The following is a 22504-nucleotide window of genomic DNA, read 5'->3' on the forward strand; positions in this document are numbered from 1 at the left end:
AGGAAGGAAGGAAGGAAGGAAGGAAGGAAGGAAGGAAGGAAGGAAGGAAGGAAGGAAGGAAGGAAGGAAGAAAAAGTGCAACAAGTATCACAGATTGTAAAGATAAGCATCTCAAATGAATTTAGATATTATAACCAATATTTATTAAAACATACACTAGTGTAGGCTAAAGCCATCATTTGAGATTTAAAAGGTTCTTTCTCTATAAACATGTTAGAAACTAATGATTTGGGACTCTAGCTTTTTAGAGCAATGTATTCTGATCTGTAGACAGTTGTGAGCTTATACTGCTGACCTGATTTCAGACATGAACTCACCATTCACTACCAACCCCCTAAGACAGCAGAAAGGTTACCCATTAAATTCTGCAATTTATTGCACTAATTTACAATCCTTTCAAGTCTGGGCAGGGGATGGGCTGCTCTGGTTTTATAGAAGGACCTTTTTGTCCCTTGTTGGGGACTTTTCCAGAACCTTAACAATCGACTCTAATAGAATCTTATGAATAAAACTAATGAAAACATAAAGAAATGAACTTTGCAGCTTAAGCACACAGTAGCTTATTGTTCAATTTCTCAAGAATAGAAATACCTCCTCCAACAAGGTACCATGGTCCAACCAGTAACACAAGGGCTTCCATAGAGAAGGTGCTCAGGGTCAGAAGGAGGCTTAATGTTTCTGAACAGAGACCTCAGTTAGGTAATAATTCAAGGAGGAAAACAAAAGCTTTTTCAAATAATGAACTTATTTGGCTAATCGGATTGTGCTTTAAAAAAAAGACAAATAAGGGGAAAAGCAACCCATTTTTATTTGAACCAATTCGGTTTAATTCAACAAATATTCATTAAGTACATGCAAGTCATTGGGTTAGCCTCTAGGAAGGACAAATTCAAATATGAGTAAGATACAGATGCTGCTCTCAAGAATCTTACAGTCTGGGGGTGGCTGGTGGCACAGTGAATAGAGCACTGGACCTGGAATTAGGAGGACCTGAGTTCAAATCTGGTCTCAGACACTTAACTAGCCATGTGACCTTGGGTAAGTCATTTAACTGAAATTGCCCTGCCTTCCCTCCTTCAAAAAGAAAACAAAAAGAAACTTACAGTCTGAGAGAGAAAGAGCACAACAAATAATTATATACCAAGTAGAAGTGTGAATTCCATAAAAATATACCAACAAAGCATTGAGTGTTCGTTCACACAGTAGGGAGGAATCTCTTCTTTTGGCTGAGAAGTCAAGAACATTACAGGATCAGAGAGTTAGACCTGATAGGTATTTTCAGTCTCATCTAATTCATCCCCCCTCATTCCAAAAATTTTATAGGGGAGAAAAGGAAGCCAGAGAGATTAAGTGACTTGCTTAAAGTCACACAGGTAGTAAATCATAGAGCTGTAATTTGTACCCAGGTCCTGTTGTACCAATGAAGGAAGTAGTATTTGAGCTAGACCTTGAAGAAGGGACAAGACTTGAAATGATAGTATGATTTCAGGTAAATGGAAAGAGTTCCCCAGCTTTCGCAATAGCAAATACTAATTGCCTATTGTAACTGGGTTGAGAAGGCCAGGGAGTTGGTTCAGAAAGTAGAAAATAGGGAGAGGAAAGGAAGGAAGGAAAGAAGAATTTATTAAGAACCGTCTTTGTGCCAGACCCCATGATAAGTGCTTTACAGATATCATTTCATTTGATCATCATAACAACTCTAAGAGACAAGTGCTATTATTATCATCTCTGTTCTACCATTGAGGAAACAGGCAGACAGAGGTTAAATGACTTGCCCAGGATCACAAAGCTAATAACTGTCTGAGATGAGATTTGACATCAGATCTTTCTGACTCAAGGTCTAGCCCTCTATCCACTATATCTGTAGCTGCCTTTAAAGGAAGAATGCCTATAAAGGAAATATACAAATAGTCCAAAAATTAAGCTACAACCAAATGCTTCAACTCACCAAACCTTTTACTAAAGTCATAAACAGAGTTCCAATTAGAGAAGAGAGGTCTTAGCTCCTTTCTCTGCCTGGGTCCCATTAATCCTCTGATGGAGAAGGCAAAGATCAATGAAATGGGTAAGACAGAACAGAAGTGGGGGAAGGGAAACAAAAGGCTGAGATAATTCACATAATAAATAAGCATCCCAGAAGTAACCTAAAGTGGACTGTACTACCTCTAATTTCAATTTGAGGCTAATGAGGGAATACCAGCTAAGTGAATTCACACAATTATTAACAGAAAATTTGTACCTGGGCCTTAAAAAGCAATGACACTGAGAATAGCTAGTTCTGCTACTTGTGCTGCCTTAGGGGATTCATTTTGCTGTCACTGGCTTCAGTATCCTCATCTACAAAATTAAGGGAATGTACTGGAGCAAGGGTCTTAACCTGGGGTCCATGGATAGATTTCAGGGGGTCTGTGAACTTGGATGGGAAAATTTACATCTTTATTTCAATGTAATTAGTTTCCTTTTAACCCTGTGTATTTTATATTATGCATTCAAAAGTATTCTGAGAAGGGATCACTGAGTCTCCCCAGACTGCTGGAGACAAGGACGTGGCACCAAAAAGGTTAAGAACCCCCAGACTAGAAGGTTCTTTCCACTCTAAATCCATGACTATCTAAAGTCCTTGATTCAGTCCTGGTATTCTAAGATTTTCAAACTCAAGGGTTTTTATACTGCTTCTAGCTACCTGAATTATTATTGACTTTTAAAATACACTTGAGAATGGAGTCCTAAGAAGAGTAATATAGTTAGGAGCTTTAGGACTGGTAATGTTGGAACCTTACTCTCATGCGGGTTGAAGAAGAAATGTGTACATCTGGAGAAGTCTTGTGAACTTCTAGAGAGTGTTAAAAACAAACTGTAAACTAAGATGGTATACATCAGTTAGGAAATAGTTGAACAAGTTATGCACATATGAATGTAATGGAATACAATTGAGCTGTAAGAAATGAAGATGATTTCAGAGACATCTGGGAAGATTTGTATGAATTGATGCTGGATGAAGTGAACAGAATCGGAAGAGTAATTTATATTGTAACATCAACATTCTGAAAGTCTAAAAGAACACTGAAAAACACAATAACCATGATTCCAGTGGAGAGATGATGTAGAGTGCTTGCCACCACAAGAAAGAGAGGTGATGGACTATTAGCTCATGCAGAATTAGACACAGTTTTGGGTGTGTCCAATGTGTCCATTTGTTTTAACTATATTGTTACAACGGTTTTCTGTTTCTTTTTTTTTCTTTTTACCAGTAAAAATGGGAGAGGAGGAAAAATGGGAACTAAAAAAATACTTGATAATTGTAAAAAGAAAAATTTTAAACGATTGTTTAAAAAAGGAAAGAAAATAATGTCCTTAAATAACTTGCCCCAACATTGTGGCTTTTGAAATTGTCCAAAAAGAAGCTTTGTGGAGAATTCAAGTTCTTGCCATGTAAATTTGGGAGGTCAACTGGAAGTGAATAGAATATGGGTCCCTTTTTGACTCATAACACCATTAGGCAGGTTGCATAAGTAGCATCATCCCTATTTTATGGATAAGAAAACAAAGGCTTAAAAATGATAAATAATAATCAAATAATAGTGTACATTTCCATAGAACTTCAAGGTTTTAAAAATGCTAGTCTATTGAAAATCCTAAAGATTAGAATTGGTATCTTGAAATTAATCCATTATATTATCATGATCTAGTGAATTAGAATAGAAGATTGACCTCCAGAATAAACAGCATGTCATACTGGGAGATTTCTTTCCTTGGCTAACCCTGTTTGAAGTTTCTTTAGATCTTAAGCAATGATGTCACTGCAATTTATCTATAGTTCACTGGATGATAAATGCAAGCAGCAATGAAATAGCAGAATTAGATTTGTGGCAATTATGTTTATGTAAACACAAGAAAACAATAAATAAAGGCAGTGACATAGGTTTAAAGTCCTAGCATGGATACTTCCAAGCAAAAACTTGCATATTAAAACTGTCATATCTTCCTCTAGGTGAGGAGGGGTTGGGTTGAAGTAAGGAGCAGACATCTAGAGAATTCTGATAAGGAATTCTCTTTTTTAAATTAATTAAGTAATTATTTTTTAGTTTACAACATTCATGAAATTCCACAAGTTTTTGAGTTCCAAATTTTTTCCCCTCTCTCTACTCTTCCCCCTTCCCAAAATAGCACGCACATCAAACATATTTTCACATTACTCATGTTGCAAAGAAGAATTATAACCAAGGAAGAAGAAACAAAACAAAACAAAAAAGCAAATAGTATGCTACAATCTGCATTCACACTCCATAATTCTTTCTCTGGATATAGATAGCATTTTCCATCATTCATCTTTTAGAGTTGTCTTAGAAGTTTGCATCATTGAGAAGAGCCAAGTCTATCAAAGTTAGTCATCACACAATGTGACTGTATCTGTGTACAATGTTCTACTGGTTCTGCTCCCCTCACTCAGTAACAGTTGATATAAATCTTTCCAGGTTTTTCTGAAGTCCACCTTCTCATAATTTCTTATAGCACAACAGCATTCCATTACATTCATATACAACACAACTTGTTCAGTCATTCTGCAATTGATGGACATCACCTCAATTTCCAGTTCTTTGCACCACAAAAGAGCTGCTATAAACATTTTTTGTACGTGTAGGTCCTTTTCCCATTTCTATGATCTCTTTGGGATACAGCCCTGGAAGAGGTATTGCTGGGTCAAAGGGTATGTACATTTCTATAACCCTTTGGTCATAGTTCTAAATTGGTCTCCAAAATGTGGTTGGACCAGTTCACAACTCCACCAACAATGCGTTAGAGTTCCAGTTTTCCCATATCTTCCCCAGCATTTATAATTTTCCTGTTTTGTCATGTTAGCCTGACAAGTGTGATATGGTACCAAAGAGATGTTTTGATTTGCATTTCTCTAATCAATAGTGATTTAGAGCATTTTTTCATGTGACTATAGGCATCTTTAATTTCTTCCTCTGAAAACTGCCTGCTCATATCCTTTGACCATTCATCAATTGAGGAATAACTTGTATTCTTTTTTTTTTCTTTAAAGCAATCAGGGTTAAGTAACTTGCTCAAGGTTACATGGCCAGTTATTTCTGGGTGTGGTGTTAAGTATCTGAGCCCAGATTTGATCACCAGGTCATCCCGACACTGGAGCCGGTGCTCTTACTCCCTGAGCCACCTGGCCACCCCTTGACTTGTATTCTTATAAATTTGATTCAGTTCTCTATATATTTTAGAAATGAGACCTTTATCAGAGACACTGGTTATAAAAAAATTCTTTCCCAGTTTTCTGCTTCCCTCCTAATCTTGGTTGCATTGACTTTGTACAAAACCTTTTCAATTTAATGTAATCGAAATTATGCATTTTGCATTTTATAATGTTCTCTATCTTTTGTTTGGTCATAAATTCTTCTGTTCTCCATAAATCTAACAGGTAAACTATTCCTTGCTCTCCCACATTGCTTATAGTATCAGTCTTTACATCTAAGTTGTGAACCCACTTTGACTTTATTTTGTTATATAGAGTAAGATATTGGTCTATGCCTAATTTCTGCATCTGATAAGGAATTTTTAAGGCAACTAGTTGGTACATTAGATCCAGCATTAGGTTAGCAGGACTCAAGTTCATATCTGGCTTCAGATACTTAGTTGCTATGTGACCCTTTGTAGGTCACTTAAAAAAAAACCCTTCATTTACTTTAGTTTCCTGATCTATAAAATGGGAATAATAATTGTACCTTTCTCCCAGGGTTGTGAGATCATAATTCTAAAGCACTTAGATTAGTATAGTGCCTGGCATGTAGTAAATGCTATATAAATGTGAACATTTAATAATTAATAACTGAATAATTAGTTATTATGACTGAAAGATTGAAACCAGGCCCATGCCTGATCTTCTGACAAAAGCAAAGCCCTGGGTGATACTCTGCAAAATCAAGAAACAACAACAATAATAAAGCACACTTATAATTCACTTTAAGGTGCACAAAGAGCATTAACTTTGTAACAAGCCTAAGATATAGGTAGCATGAGCATTATTACTCCCATTTCATGGATGAGGAAACTGAGACTCAGTTTCCTCAATGAATTGTAGCTCCTCCTGCAAGTTTCCAAGGACTCACATCTTTTCCTGAGGGGATAGAATTGATGGTAGTTGCTGAGTGGAGGTTTGGGAATGAGAGAATGAAATTTGTAGCCAGTAGATGGGCAGAGAGAAAGAGAGGAAAAAGATTGTTCAAGTGAGAGGAGAGTCCACTACAAGCATTCTGGGCAGCAGAACCAGAACAGCAATGGAAAGCAGCAATCAAAGTCATAGCAGACTTTCCACCACTGGCAAGCAAATGAGGACATCTGTTATGGGAATGAGAATCTGAAGATCTTCCCTGCCACTTGGCCCTTTGATAGGCTTAAGTGACTCAGAACCTTCCTGGATTTGAGAATATACTCTGCCCCCTAATAGGCTGAATGTGCTCCCCTGAAGCCTGTAGAGGGAGGCTTGTTTTTCAGGAACACCCACACCTTGTCACTTTGTGATTGGACAGTGGGTCATGAGGGTTGTGATGGTCTCTGACCCAGGAGAAGGCTATATATACTCTGATGTGAGGTTTTGCTCCGGTGCTCACTTTGGGAAGAGTTGTGTGATTTGGCCACATGATAATCCTGGTAACCATTGAGCCCCCCAGCTTTGAAAACCCAGATATTGGTGCTTTCCTCTCTGGTAACTAACTAGGTATGGATGTAATAGTCAGACAGTGGGAAGCCCTGTCTTCTGATCTGTCTCTCTGTCTGCTTGTAACTTCTGTTTGTATTCTCTGATGTTTGATTGATTAAAGTAAGATTGTTTACCCATTTTGAGTTGCTTTCCTTTAAAAAAAAAAACAGATCTAAGAACCTGTGCTAGCAACCATCCTGGGTATGCTAGGATGCTTGCCTCTACAACATCTCACTTACTCTTCTCCCTCCCTTCTATCTGAGAAGGGAGGATTTTTTCCCTCCCTAGAGCTTTCTTAGGCATCTGGGTAGTGCAATGGATAGAGGGCTGGGCCTGAAGCCAAGAAGACTCATCTTTCTGGGTTCAAATCCTCTCTCAGACATTCCTAGCTGTGTGACCTCGGACAAGTCACTTAACCCTGTTTGTGTTAGTTCCTTATCTATAAAATGAACTGGAGAAGGAAATGGCAAAGCACTCCAGTATCTTTACCAAGAAAACCCCAAATGGAGTCCTGAAGGGTCAGACATGACTGAAAAAACTACTGGATCTTTACTAGCATCTTTCCATGTATAATAATGTGTCTCACTTTTTTGTGGCTAAAGGTATTTAGGTGGGGGTAGCTAGGTGACAAAATAGAGCACTAATCCTGAAGTCACAAAGACCTGAGTTCAAGTCCAGCCTCAGATACTTGCTAACTGGATTGACTCTGGGCAAATCACTTAACTTCTGTCTGCCTCCATTTCCTCAACTGAAAAATGAAGATAATAATAGCATCTACCAATTCTGGTTGTTGTGAGGGTCAAATGAGGCATTTAAGTTGTACTTGGTATATAATAAGTACTTAGTAAATGCTTTTTCTGTTCCCTTTTTCAGTACCCTTTAGCTGGGGTACCACTGTGTCTTTCCAGGAAGGGCAAAGGACCTTAGCTTATGATTTGCAAAAGCCTCTCCAGTTCTGTTCCCTCAGTATCTCAACTATGAGACAGAAAAAGAACAGAGGTTAAGCCTTCACTTTAGAGAGACTCACTCTACCTTTTTTTTTTTTTAAAGCAATTGGGGTTAAGTAACCTGCTCAAGGTTACAAGGCCAGTTATTTCTGGGTGGGGTGCTGAGTATCTGAGCACAGATTTGATCCAGGTCATCCTGACACTGGAGCCGGTGCTCTTACTCGCTGAGCCACCTGGCCGCCCCTAAGCAATTGGGGTTAAGTAACTTGCTCAAGGTTACACAGCCAGGTGTTTCTGGGTGGGTGCTAAGTGTCTGAGCCCAGGATTCGATCTCCAGGTCTTCTCAACACTGGAGCTGGTGCTCTTACTCACTGTGCTACCTGCCCGCCCCACAGAGACTCACTCTACCTTATAGTGACTATGTAAGATATTTCCCAAATCTCCATCTTTGTAGGCTTACCATAGCTAGGCAATGACCATTTGCCCAATAATCACCAAAAAGCTCCAGGGTTCAGGGTTCTCTTGCTTTTATTTATAAACTTTAAGGTTCTCACAAATGACTGTTTGGGGGAAAGGTATAGAGGCAATCTCTGACCTGGGGACAAGTTCATTGTCTCAGCTAGCCTTTTCATATGCAAATGAATGACTCACAGCCTTAGTCTTGTATGTGGTATACAATGATCTACTCACATTTGAAGATAAGATCACCCTCTACAAAATGCAAAGGCAGTCTCTGTGGAATGCACCCTTACATAATGTTCTTGCTCTGTCTGGTCAGACTGAATAGCAAAGTATGAGAAGTATTGTCCCTGTTTTACAGATTTGAAAGTTATATCACAGAAAGAGCTGGGGACTGACTCAAGGTCACACAGCTCATCAAAAGTTGATCACGGTCTCAAACTTACATCTAGAGGCGGCCAGATAGCACAGCGAGTAAGAGCACCAGCTCCAGTGTCAGGATCACCTGGGGATCAAATCCGGGCTCAGACATTGAGCACCCACCCAGAAACACCTGGCCGTGTAACCTTGAGCAAGTTACTTAACCCCAACTGCTTAGGGGTGGCCAGGTGGCTCAGTGAGTAAGAGCACTGGCTCCAGTGTTGGGATGACCTGGGGATCAAATCTGGGCTCAGATACTCAGCACCACACCCAGAAATAATTGGCCGTGTAACCTTGAGCAAGTTACTTAACCTTGATTGCTTTAAAAAAAAAAAAAACTTACATCTAAATCAAATGTCATTTCCATTCTGCTGATCTGCCTTGACCCTCCAAGGTCACACAGCTAAGAGAGAAGTTTTAGAGGCTGATATTTTTATGTTCCTTTCTCTTCTAATACTAGAATATTCTTTGGACATATAAAAATTGATTTTTATTCCTTGGGGGCGATGGAGTCTCTTCTGCGCCTCTGGAATTTCATGGGAGCAGATATTCTGCCTCCTTTGCAGAGATGTATTCACTGTCTTCCTTATCTTTCCATACCTCCTTTCTTACATTCCAGGACCAATCCCTTCACTTCCTCCAAGGAACAGTATACAGTTTCCTCTCAGGTATCTCCTACCTGCTTCTGTTACTGCCAAAGCAGTTGTTTCAGACCAAGAGCCACAGAAGTCCTTTTTTTTTTTCCTTTAAAGGTTGTCCTGACAGTTTGTCTTAGTTTTTAAAATTTCTGTCATACTATGCACAAAAGCATTCTCTCCATTTTCTGATTTGGGTTCATTTTCTGTGCTTCTGTTTAGGTAATTTTTTTTTTCATTCTCCTCTTCTTCCTCCTTCTGTTTTGTTTGAACCTTTGATTTTATCAGTATAAGTAATTCAGTTGTGGAAATTGCTTCACTGAAATAGTAGGCAACTCATCTATATGCTAACCTTGACTTTATTTTTTATATAATTATCTAACTAGATCAAGAGAGTCAATCCATTAATTACTTTTGATAAAGTACTTAGTCCCATACCTTTATCAGGGGAGAACACATCTTGAGTTAAGTTCAACCAGAGATGTGAACAAAGCATGGCCAAGGCCTGGATTTCTCCAATGAATAAAAGATAATTCAATCTAAGGAATTTCCACTGGATTCAACAGGAAGCCTGTTCAGGTTGATTGAGGCTCTTGGTCTTGGCTTGCAGATTGTATAAAACCATCATGCTAGTTTGGAATATACATTTGAGTTTATGTCAGCTTGATGGTAGAAACTGGTCCAGTCAAGCTCTTGAGGAGGAATCACTTTGGGAGAGAGAAGAATGCATCTCCCCCTCCCTTTTGCTGACCAGGGCAGAATCTTTTGAAATTCAGAGTACAGTGGATTTTGAGCTTCCTATTAGCCTCTTAGTACTAGCTAGCCCCTGTCTCATGACAGCAATAGCTTATGGCAGTATCTGGCTGACTAAAGGGATGTTCAGTTGATGGTAATGGTACATCAATGGGGGCTAGAGAGCTATTGTATTTGAAATGCATGCCCTAGCTCACTGGGAGTCACCCTGGAATCCTGAGGGGCTGTAGTAGTGGCCAGCTAGAGCCCCAGCCTGCCAGTGTGAGTAAGAAAAATAACTCCAAGAGCTGTGCAATACTTATTTATGCACATGCTATTGTTAAGTCATTTCAGTTGGGGTTTTCTTTCTTTTTTTTTTTTGGAGGGGGGAGGGCAGGGCAATTGGGGTTAAGTGACTTGCCCGAGGTCATATGGCTAGTAAGTGTTAAGTATCTGAGACCAGATTTGAACTCAGGTCCTCTTGACTCCAAGGCCGGTGCCCTATTCACTGTACCACATAGCCACCCCTGTTAGGGTTTTCTTGACAAAGATACCGGAATGGTTTGCTCCCCCCCCCCCCAAGAATAATGTAGGTTTCTTGAGAGCAGGGATTATTTCATTTTTGTGCTTTATTTCTAAGGTCTGGCACAATGTGTGGGACATAGTAGGCCCTTCATAAGTGGTTATTGATTTTTGATTTAGAGAATCGCTTGGGGCATTGAAAGGTTCAGGATTTTGCCCATGGTTACCTCACTTGTGTCGAAGACAGGATAGGAAACCATTTCTTCCTGAGTGCAAGGCCAGCCTCCTCTATCAACTTTGCCATGTTGCCTCTTTTCAACTTACTTGTTTTAGGTTTTAGTGTAGCTTTTAATAAGCCATGCTTTCTTTTTTGCAATCTGTTCTGCAAAATCTAGCCATCGGCATCCCACATATTGAAAATAGTATCACCTCAAATCCATTTTGCCCTACTAGAAAGTTAGGGGGGGATGGGGAAGGATATGTGAGAGCAGATTAGTGGAAGGGGTATTCAGTAGGCTCAATATGTTGTGGTGGGAAGTAGGGGAAAGACAAGGAGGAAATTTGTAACTTAAAGTCTTGTGGAAATGAATGTTGAAAACTAAAAATAAATAAAAGATAAATTATGAAAATAGTATCACCTCCAATCCAACAAACATGTACAAAGATTCAATTTAAAACTTCACATGCCCTTGGGAAGCTGACACTGAACTGGGCTGTACAACATATATATGTGCTAATTTGAGGAGGGGTGGAGGGATCCAAAGGCTGTCTCTGGAATTAATTAGGAAAAGAAATGAAACTGCATGTTGGCAAATGTTTTCCTTATTGTTTATGCTGGGTTTTTTTTATTTCCTTCTTTTCTTTCTAGAATGAAAGTTTCTTGACTGTGATTGATTCCCCTGGGTTAGCAAAGGCTTGAGTTCAAATTCTGCCTCAGATACCTACTAGCTGTGCAACCCTGGGGAAATCACTTAACTTCTTTGTGTTTCAGTTTCTGTATCTGGTAATAATAACATGTACCTCCCAGGGTTGTTGTGGGGATTAAATGAAATAACATGTATAGCACTTGGCAAACCTTAAAACACCAAATAAATACTATTATTGTCATTGTTCTTGTTACTAAAAGCTAGGTAATACAGTGAATAGAGTGCTAGGTCTGGAGTCAGAAAGACCTGAGTCCAACTTTGGCATAGGACACTTACTAGTATGACCTTGGGCAAGTCATTTAACCTCTGTTTGTCTCAGTTTCCTCATCTTTAAAGTGGGGGCACACCTACCTCCAGGGGTTGTTGTGATGCTCAAATGAAATAGTAATTGTTAAATGCTTAGTACAGTTCCCAGCAAGCACATAGTGAGCATTAAATAAATATTAACAGGGAGGCTAGGTGGTGCAGTGAATAGAGCACAGGCCCTGGAGTCAGGAGGACCTGAGTTCAAATCCAGCCTCAGACACGTAATACTTACTAGCTGTGTGACCTTGGGCAAATCACCTAACCCCAATTGCCCTGCCTCCCCCCCTGCAAACAAAAACAAAAATAAATAAATATTAACTATTAACAAAAATAATACAAATCTGGCCTCAGACACTTAACACTTACTAGCTGTGTGACCTTGGGCAAGTCCCTTAACCTCAATTGACCTCTTTTCCCCCCTCCAAAAAGACAAACAAAACAAACAAAAAAAATAATTGGTTGGGTTCAATGAGTTGAGACAACCTCAGCCTCCAAAGCCATTCCCAGCTAACCTCTGTCCTAAGAAGAGAAGGTATCTATCATCTCTAAGATCCTACCACCTGAGAATAGAATACAGGCAGGGCTTGCACTCCTGGAGTGATTTGGGGCAACTCATCCATGTCACTGCCTGCAATATCATGTAAAGAAATCTGTTATTGGTACACAAACGGTTGCCTTTATACTTTCTTTTATGATTAGAAGAATGTCTTGTACAGAGACACATTGAAAACCTTGAAGAAATGGTCTGAATAAGCATTTGCCACATAATCTCAATCTAGCAACTCTGTAAAGGATGAGATGAGAAGGTCTGAAGAGCAAGATGCTTAAAGATAGTTCTGAACAAGAACACACATAGCCTCAAAAAAACCCTGTGGTTGCAATGGACATTTGACAGCTTGTCCCAACCCTCATGTGCCTTCACTGTTTTCTGATCTTAGTATCCCATCTTTTATGTGTTGTGGATGTCATGGCAACTGAGAAAAAATTGGTTTAAAAAAACCCCAACTGAAGAGTGTTAGGAATTGAGGAGTCTTTGACTTAAACAGAAACAAAAAGAGAAAGGGCTTCTGAACGGGCATTTCATTTTTATGTTAAAAAAAAAACAAGAATAATATGTTCATCATTGAGTCTGTGGCATGTCCAGTTGAGATCTCTAATAGACAATTAGAGGGACCAAATGTCAGTAGAGAGGTTGTTGTTGGTCAGTCATTTCAGTCCTATCCAACTCTTCATGACCCCATTTAGAATTTTCTTATCAAAGATACTGGAGTGGTTTGCCATTTCCTTCTCCAGCTCATTTTACAGATGAAGAAACTGAGGCCAACAGAGTTAAGTGACTTGCCCAGGATCATACAGCCAGTAAATGTCTGAGTCCAGATTTGAACTCAGGAAGATGAGTTCTCCTGACCCCAAATCTGGCCCTGTGTCTTTTGTATCACTAAATGCCCACGGACTTGGCCCTCTATCTATTGCACCAGTTAGGTGGTGCCTCTTCTGCCCAGAATAGAGGTTAGGGATGCATAAATAGATCCAAAAATCATTTGCATAAAGATGATAATCTAATCCATGGGAATTGGTGACACTTCCAAGAAAAATAGCATAGAGCTCCAAATGTATGATATTACAGTACAAATCCAACATTTCCCTTAATAACTGTGCATGACTTTGGGTCTGTCACTTTAATCTTTCTGTATCTCAGTTTCCTTATCTGTAAAAATCCATTGTAATAGATGATCTCTAAGGTCCTTTCCAGATGTCAAGGTCTCTGAATCTATGAGAACACAACTTCCACTGATCTTGACCAAACCTTCAGAGACTCAGCTACTGATAATACTGCAAGTTCCAGGGGGAATTCCAGTTTCATAGTGCCAGACTTCAGTAGCACTCAGACTTCAGTCAGAAGAAATATTATTCTACTAAGTACCAGAAGCAATTGACCTATAAAACATCTTCCCAATAATAGTGGGGGTGGGGGGAAGGTAGTGGGAAGAACCGGTGGGTGGTAAAGAAGAAAAGGAAGTGAAAGTTTGCTTATAAATATAGTATTTTCTTTCTTTAAAAAAAACCAAGTTTGTATTGTTATGTTTTGTTTGTAAATTATTGCCTTGCCCCTCCCCCTCCCAATAAGGCATAACATAAAACAAAAAGTTTTTTTTGAAAGAGAGGAAAAAATCAGCAAAACTGATGAACATATTAAATAATAGTAATAATAATAATAATAAATCTAACAAGTCATACAATATTACACACCCATGGACCTCTGTAGCAGCAAGCACCCCAAGCGCGTCCTCAGGGTTTGCTGCCCATACAGGTTCTTGGATCTGCTTTGATAAAGGAAAGCAACTCAAAATGGGTTAACAAGCTTACTTTAATCAGTCAGACATATATCGTTTACCTTGTTCAGGGGAAAAAGGTCAGCACCCCGAACTTCAAAGCATACAGGCAGAATTATCAAGACAGAAACAGATCAAGTAGACAGATCAAATCACAGAACACTTCTCAAAGTGAGCCCCCAAAACAAAGCCTCACATCAGGGCTTATATAGCCTTCTCTTGGCTCAGAGAATGTAACAACCTTATTGACCCACTGGCCAATCAAAAAGTATCTACTGAAAAACAAGCCTCCCTCCCCAGGCTTCAGGTGCACTTTCGCCTAGGGGCAGGGAATATCTTTCAAATTTGCATTCCCATTACAACCTCCCACCTCTGCAAAGGAGTAGAGGGGAAGTTACATTCCCATATCTCTTCTTTGAGGCCAAACTTGTTCATTGTAATTTTGCAACATTCATTTTCAATTTTTTTGTGGTTGTTATTCTTTCCATTTACATTGTTATAGTCATTGTGTATATAAACCCAACTGATAAACAATCTGGGTGAAGAGCAAGCCTACACTGCTTCGTGCTTTCTCCCTGTGAACCTTGATTTTAGATTGGTGCAGAGAATGCTGACTCAGCCTTCTGTCACTGCACAAGGACTAGAGCTAGTATAAGAATTTTGAAAAAGAAATATTTTTTTTCCTGTTTCAAGAGATAAATATACATCTTTAGAATCTCTTCAGGGAGATAATTGTGGAGAGAGAGAGAAAAGCCTTTGGAAAGTAGGAGACATGGAGAGGAGCTGGTATCTCAACATGTTCCTGATTCCCAGTTTCCCTTCTTAGAGAGTTTGGAAATTTTCTCTTTGAGGAAGATGGGGCTTCTTGGGGGGTTGAGCTGAGATATATCACTCCCTGTAGGACAGTTTATTCTCTCTGTGTATTATCTAACACATTCTGCATACATCATTTCTCTGGTTTCTGTTTTCCATCTGCTTAGATAAATGTGTTTATGAGCTATTTAATATTCATAATAGTATTTTGTGTAACTAGAAATTGGCATGGAATCAAATCCATAAGTAGAAATTTGAGATTACCATTACCCTTTTTAAAAAGTGTAAGAAAGCACTTAAATCTGAAAATAATCATGCCCCTAGACCAGCAATACTTAAGGGGGCAGGCATATGCCTATTCATATTATCCATATGCATATGTATATACATATATAATACACATATAATTTTATATATGTGCGTGTATCAGAGAAGAACAGAGAAGAGAGCATTGGGACCTCTTCCCTTGCTCCTTTCAGGGCAAGAATCAAAGTTTCTCTTGGTGAGAGATAGGTAAAATTCTAGAGATATCCATCCTTGCCACCTCTTGATCAATTTTTTTTTTCAGTTCACCAGCATTTTTTTTACTTTTGAAAAAAATGTATTTATTTATTTATTTTTAGTTTTCAACATTCACTTCCATAAGTTTTAAATTTTCTCCCCCTCCCTCCCCAAGAATCTTAATCATATTTATAAAATTCATGTGGATATACACACCTTATATGTATTTTGTGTTCTCGGCTTTGCTTATTTTATTTTGTATTTTTTTAAATAAGTCTTCACATACTTTTCTACATTCATAGTCTCTTATGGCACAGTAATATTTCATTACTCTTGTATACCACAATTTGTTTCACCATTCCTCCATCAAAAGGCATCTGCCTTGTTTCTAGTTCCTTTCAAATCCAAGTGCTGCTATTAATATTTTGATATATATATTGGGCTTTTATTTTTATCAATGACCTCCTTGGGATATATGCCTAACAGGAGAATCTCTGGGTCAAAGAGTATGTACAACTTGTCCACTTTGTTTGCATAATTCCAAATTGCTTTCCACAATGGTTGCATCAATTCACAGCAACAACAATGCATTAGTGTGCCTAACATGCCACACTTGCCCTTCAACATTGACTATTGTTTTTTGTCATCATTGCCAATGTGCTGGTTGTGACTATGGTCAATTCTTAGCAGGATTGGCCATCGTTAAGAGCAAAAATCCAAAAGATTACAGGAGATTTTTATTTTTTATTTTTTGCTAAAGGAGTTTAGGGGAGGGGAGAGAAAACTGAAAAAGTCACATAAAGGCATTGTGAAGGGAGTTCATTGAGTGAAAGTGAGAAAGTTTAGTAGTACATGAAAGAGAATTATTCTACAAAGGAACCAGAAAGTCATGTAAAAGAAATATAAATGAAGAAGACAAACAAAGGAATAGGAGAAGAAAGATATGAGTTGAGAGTCTAGGAAAAGAACGTTCAAAGGAACGGGAATGCCTACACTAAAGGGAAGTGTGTGGGAAGTGTTCATGAACATATTTTACAAATCTTCATATTCATTTGCCCAAAAGGCAAATGAATAGAAATAGAAGATTGGTCTGAGAGTCAGGTAGACCTGGGTTTACTATCTGCCTCTGACACATACTGGCTAAATGACATTGGGTCACATCAATTTAACCCTTGCTGCCCCTAGGCTGCCACATACAAATTGCACCTAACATAGAGGAGAGCATAAAAAATAGTTACTGATTTTTTATCTTTAAAAAATGTTGTGTCAAAGGGCTGGGGTGGGTCTGACTTGGGTTGTCACTCCTTGCCCTATACCTATTTGCTTCAAGTTCATTCATTGAGAAGCCTGACCCCTTGTTAGGAGAAGCCCCAACTCTGCCAGCCCAAGTACACTGCTATTTTTTTGGTCTGGTCTAAGTTTTCCCGAAGATGGGGGAAGTAACAAAGAGTACTCGGATTACAATAAGAAATAGGTATGCGTTGTATTATTAATGCATAGGAAACAATGCTAAAACCGAGAGATTTGTAGCACACCTTAAGATGTTTAGAACAGAATTCACTAATGTAACTACTATCTTTTGGGAAGCTGCTTGTTAAACTTCATAGGAACATAAAAAGTTTTTGTGAGATTACTAATTTACCATTGTACATTTCATGCCAATCAATTCCCCTAGAAGCCTACTGGTGAAATGGGCCAGGCTTGGCCCCTTTGCTGGCAGCAGCCACTCTTTCTGATGCAGATGCCTCCTCAGCTTCTTCAGCTTCTGCAACCACAGCTAGTCCTGTGGACATTACTGCCACCCCTTGAATAGCTTTTGAAACTCTTGAGATCATGTGCTAAAAAATAGGAAACAGAGGCAATCATAGCCAGGGGCACCTGGTACAAGATCATTAGTTGGCATGTAGTAGCAGAGTCGGCATTATATTGGGGTCCAGTATTCTCTTTTTCCACTCTTTGCTAGGATGCCACATTATCACTTGGAAAGCTGCAGCCCAAAGAAAGCAAAATGGAAACAATGTCTCTTTTATATATTAATAAGGCTCTCTTCCCACCTGCTTCTATCACAGGAGGTGGGCAGGGTAGAAACAAGAAAGGAACCACTCAGGCACCCTCAAGTCATCCTAGAATGACAAATCCTTTCTAGTATTGAGCTACCAGATGGCCAGGAGCAGCCCGGAAGTTTGTCATCACGAAAGACCCAAGTGATGAATCGCCTTGACTTCGGAGACCCCAGAAGTTTCCAGGGGAATTCTGGTGCATGCTTTGTACAAAACCATGTTACATACAGATGAGTGGCTGCTTTGCTCAGGGAAGGGGAGCTTCTTAGCTCCCTACACTACTGGAATTAAAAGTCTAGGTCAAAGAAGAACATTAGCCATAGACTGGGTATAAAAAACTGGATTCCTTTCTTTTTTGTGTGTGAGGGAGAGAGAGAGAGAGAGAGAGAGAGAGAGAGAGAGAGAGAGAGAGAGATGACATCTGTGAAGTACTTTTTAAATGTCAGGTACAGTGATAAGTGTTGGTCTTTGTCCTTAAAGAGCTTGTATTCTAATTGGAGAAGACAATATACAGCAGGGAGCTGGAAAGGGTGAGGGGGAAAGTTTGTAGAGCAGCATAGTGTAGATATGATCAGGAAATGTGGTGGAGTCCTGCACCCCAGCAAGATAAGGCAAAGTATGGGAGACTCAGTGGACAGATATGGTTCTGAAGGGGAGGAGATAGAGATGATGCCTAGTCTGATTGAATAATTTCTCAATAGCTTCCTCAATTTTCAGTGGATAGATTTCTAGACCTAGAGGTAGGAAGATCTCAGGTACTAGTTGTGTGATCCTGGACAAGTCACTTAACCTTTGCCTGTCTCAGTTTCCTCATTTATAAAAATAAGGATATCAAGATAATGTAATAGCATTTATCTCCCAGAGTAGTTGTGAGGATAAAATAAAATAATATTTGAAAAGCATTTTGCAAACTGTAAAATAAATTATTAATTTAAGGTACAGCAAAGGGGAAAATAGTTTTTAAAAATGTAAAATACAGTCCAAGATTAAGAAATAAAAGGTGTCAAAGTCTTATAGAGAAACCCTATGTCAATATAATGTAGTGAAAACGATTTGGTGTTGGATGTAGAAGTTACCAATCAGCATTACAAAAAGCAATATCAACTATGTACAAATAGACAGGAAACACAGGGTCAGTGATGTGGGAATAATTTGATTCAACAGTATATAGTTAGATAATTGATTAGTGGCATCAAAGGTCACATTTGTATAGCAATTACAATGATTCCAATGCATCTGTTGACACATAAGCATGTCTTTTTAGTGACAAAATATTTCCAGTAATTCTATATGGCTGCAAATCATAAAACACCCCAGTTTTTGAATAATTATAATTATATGTGATCCACAGGGATGCATCATGAGAGTAAATCACTTATAGTATATTATCAACAATGTCTCTCCTGCTAGAAATGTTATAATACAGATCATCAATATATTATTGGAAAAGGAAAGGTAGTTATTTAGTAAGGAGGAGTACCCTGATCTGAGCTACTGGCTTCTAAGAATTCCCATGGTCTAGCATAAGGATCATATTCATAGTAGACTTGTTTGCATAGATTTTTAAAAATCATATACAGAAATACAGAGAACTTAGAAGTCTCTTGATGCCCCCAAGCAATCCTGACTGCTTCATATAGTCCTCTGCCCTGGGAGTGTTCTGAACCAGGGATGCAATAACCAGTGGTAGGAATCTACTCCAGATTGATTGAGATTTCTATTACAGTTGTAGGACCACCTTGAGGTGGAAGATTTGGGCTTAAATAGGGTCTTTCTCTTTTTAAAAAATTATTTATTTTTAGTTTTCAACATTTTTCACAAGATTTTGAGTTTTAAATTTTCTACCTGTCCTTCCTCTCTCCCCTACCCTAGACAGCATGCAATATGATATGGACTCTACTTATACATTCATATGAAACATATTTTCACATTAGTCATGATGTAAAGAAGAGTTAGAACTAATGGGAGGAACCACAAGAAAGAAGAAACAAAACAACAGAAGAAAAGGAGAGTAAATAGTATGCTTCCATTTGCATTCAGATTACACAGTTCTTTCTCTGAATGTGGATAGCATTTTCCATCATGAGTCTTCTGGAATTTGTCTTAGATCCTTGCATTTCTGAGAAGAGCTACGTCTATCAGAGTCAGTCATTGCACACTGTGACTGTTGCTATATACAATGTTCCCCTTGTTCTACTCACTTAACTCAGCATCAGTTCATATATGTCTTTCCAGGTTTTTCCAAAGTCCACCTGCTCATCATTTCTTATAGCACAATAGTATTCCATTACATTTCCCAACTGAGGTGCATCCCTTCAATTTCCAACTCTTTGCCACCACAAAAAAGAGCTACTATTAACATTTTTCATACATGTTGGTCCTTTTCCCAGTTTTATAATCTCTTTGGGATGAAGATCTAGGTGGTATTGCTGGATCAAAGGATATGAAGAGTTTTATATCTCTTTAGACATAGTTCCAAATTGCTCTCCTCAATGGTGGTATCAGTTCACAACTCCACCAACAATGCATTAGTGTTCCAATTTTTCCCACATCTCCAACATTTATCATTTTTCTGTTTTGTCATGTTAGCCAATCTGATAGCTGTGATATAGTGCCTCAGGGTCATTTTGATTTGCATTAAACAGGGTCTCTTAGCAAAGAATCACATGCAAAGGGGACTTGATCAAGATTAACCTATGCCTTTCCCACTGACTATTTTCCCCATTCTGGGATCAAGTAATGGAAATATTCCTAAACCTGAATAACATGTGCAAGTCTAGGAAAAAATGTAATTGGTCCTTACTTAGACCTGTTTCCACAACACTGGGATGGATAGCCTGAGTGTCATACTGATATAAATAGACCATCAAAATACCTAACATATTGGACAAAACCAGTATTGAGAATGTATGGAAGGAACATGGACAAAATCCAGGCAGGACAAGAAGGTGTAAATAGAATGAAGTCTTTCCTAATGGCAGGATCATGCATCCATCTTAGCTATGAGCTTGTGACTAGATCTCACAAAATGAGTAAACAGAAGAGGGCCAGGAAGACAGATTCAAAATTCCATGGGAAGGCAAGAAAGTTGCATTCCTTTGCCAATCAAAATTTCTCTCTGTGTACATTATGGTTTGCTAGTAGCTTTGAGCCTTTATCAGGACACAAGCCATTGACTCATTACAATGGTATGGAAATATTGATATGCAATGGAAAGAGGTAATGTGTTATAATGAATAGCACCCCAGGCAACTTGATAAGGCTATAAATTGCAAAGAAAGTATCATTCTATAGGAGTAAATTCCTCACCAGGACTTTCCAGTATGAAAAATCCCTCTGTTGATATAGATCAGCAGCTTGTCTAAAATGTATAGTTTTAGAGAGTTGTCTTGAACCACTGAGGGGCTAATCAAGCTACTCACACAGCCAATATATTTTAGTGGAAGCACATAAATCTAGGTCTTCCTGTCTCTCCAGCTGACCCTCTACCTACTGGATAGCTATTTCTCCAGATGACTATTATTATTGCTTTTATTTACTATAATCAATCACTTTGTATATTTTTTCTCATGGTTCTTTTTTTTTACTTTTCATAATTTTATGTAGTTCACCCCAAGTTATTCTAATTTCTTTGTATTTTGTAATTCTTTCTACCTTATGGTACCAGTATATTCCTAAGAGAAGTTTGGCATAGTGGATAAAGAGTTGGTCTCAGGGTCAGGAAGACCTGGCTTTGTGGGTGCTAATATATACAGGCTGTGTGATCCTGGAAAAGTCACTTGCCTTGGTTTCCTCTACTGTAAAATGGGGATAATAATAGCATCTATCTCCCGGGTTTTTGTATCAGATGAGATAATATTTGTAAAAAGTGCTCAGCACAGTGTTAGGAGCATAGTAAAAGTTTAAGAACTACTTGTTTCCTTCTTTCCTTCCTACAGAAGTGACCTTGCTCCATCAGGTCAGAAGAAAGGAGGCCCTGGGAAAGCAGTGTTGAAGAGATGGGGCTATCTGAGAGTAGTGGGCAGGGCCAGGTGAGGGAGCAGGGGCAGATTGCCACACCACCATGCAGAGGTCTGGCAGAGAAAGCTGAGGAGAGGAGACCCTGTCAAGGCAAAGGAAGCTAAGCTCATCCTCCATAGTTTGACTATTCTTGGATAAGTAACTCCTTCCTGTTTACTGCTCTAGTCTCCCATTGCACTTAGCACCCCATCCCCAATATTATATCTTGGTTTTGTGACAGAATATGAGGACCAGCCTAGGTAAATTCAGAGAAGCTCAGCACTGGAGGGTGTGGCTACAAGATGAAGGTTGTGTTATGTGTATGTGATTGTGTGTGAAATCAAAGATAGTTGAACTATTAACATAAGAAGGGAATTGGAAAATTCAGATGGGGGAAAAGGTTTAGTCACTTTAATAAACCTCTAGCACAAGCTCATAGTAAGATATAAAACTCTTCATCATGGTGGGGGATACAGGGAGGGAAACTCCTAAGTGACCCATCCAGGGTATTTTCATTATAACAGAGAGTGCCTAAATCCCAAAGAAAGGCTATTTGATGAAGGCTAAGGTCTGTGTAGCCCAGAGTAATTTGTCTCTGTGACTAGGTATTGGTTCCTTCGTTGTAATTGTATCTCCAGTGCCTAACACACTACTTGGTACATAATAGTTATTTAATAAGTGCTTGTTAATTGATTGTTTTATGGCACCCTGCAAGTCATATCACAGTGGCAACTTTCTATTATACTTTAAGAAGTATCTTCTGAATTTAAAATATACCCAGAATGTCTTCCAAATGTGAGTGACTGACCCACTTCTGGCCAATGGGATCAGGTCCCATTTTTTCTAATAACTCTTTAATCAATCAACAATCAACTAATCAATCAATGAACATTTATTAAGCACCTACTATGTACCAGGTACTATATCTCCAGGCTTGGGGGATAGAAAGACAAAAGTAAAAACAATTCTTGCCCTTCAAGAAGCTTACAGTGTAGGGTGGAGCTTACAAACAACATGTGTATGTTTCTGTATATGTGTATGTATATATTTTGTGTATATATATATATATGTGTGTGTGTGTGTGTGTGTGTGATTTGCATAAATAATTCAAATGTATGCAAATTATATACACAAATAGA

The sequence above is a fragment of the Petaurus breviceps genome, unplaced genomic scaffold (genome assembly GCF_028583685.1).
Source record: "Petaurus breviceps papuanus isolate PSGF00001 unplaced genomic scaffold, PetGlider_PUasm1.0 76, whole genome shotgun sequence".
NCBI lineage: Eukaryota > Metazoa > Chordata > Mammalia > Diprotodontia > Petauridae > Petaurus > Petaurus breviceps.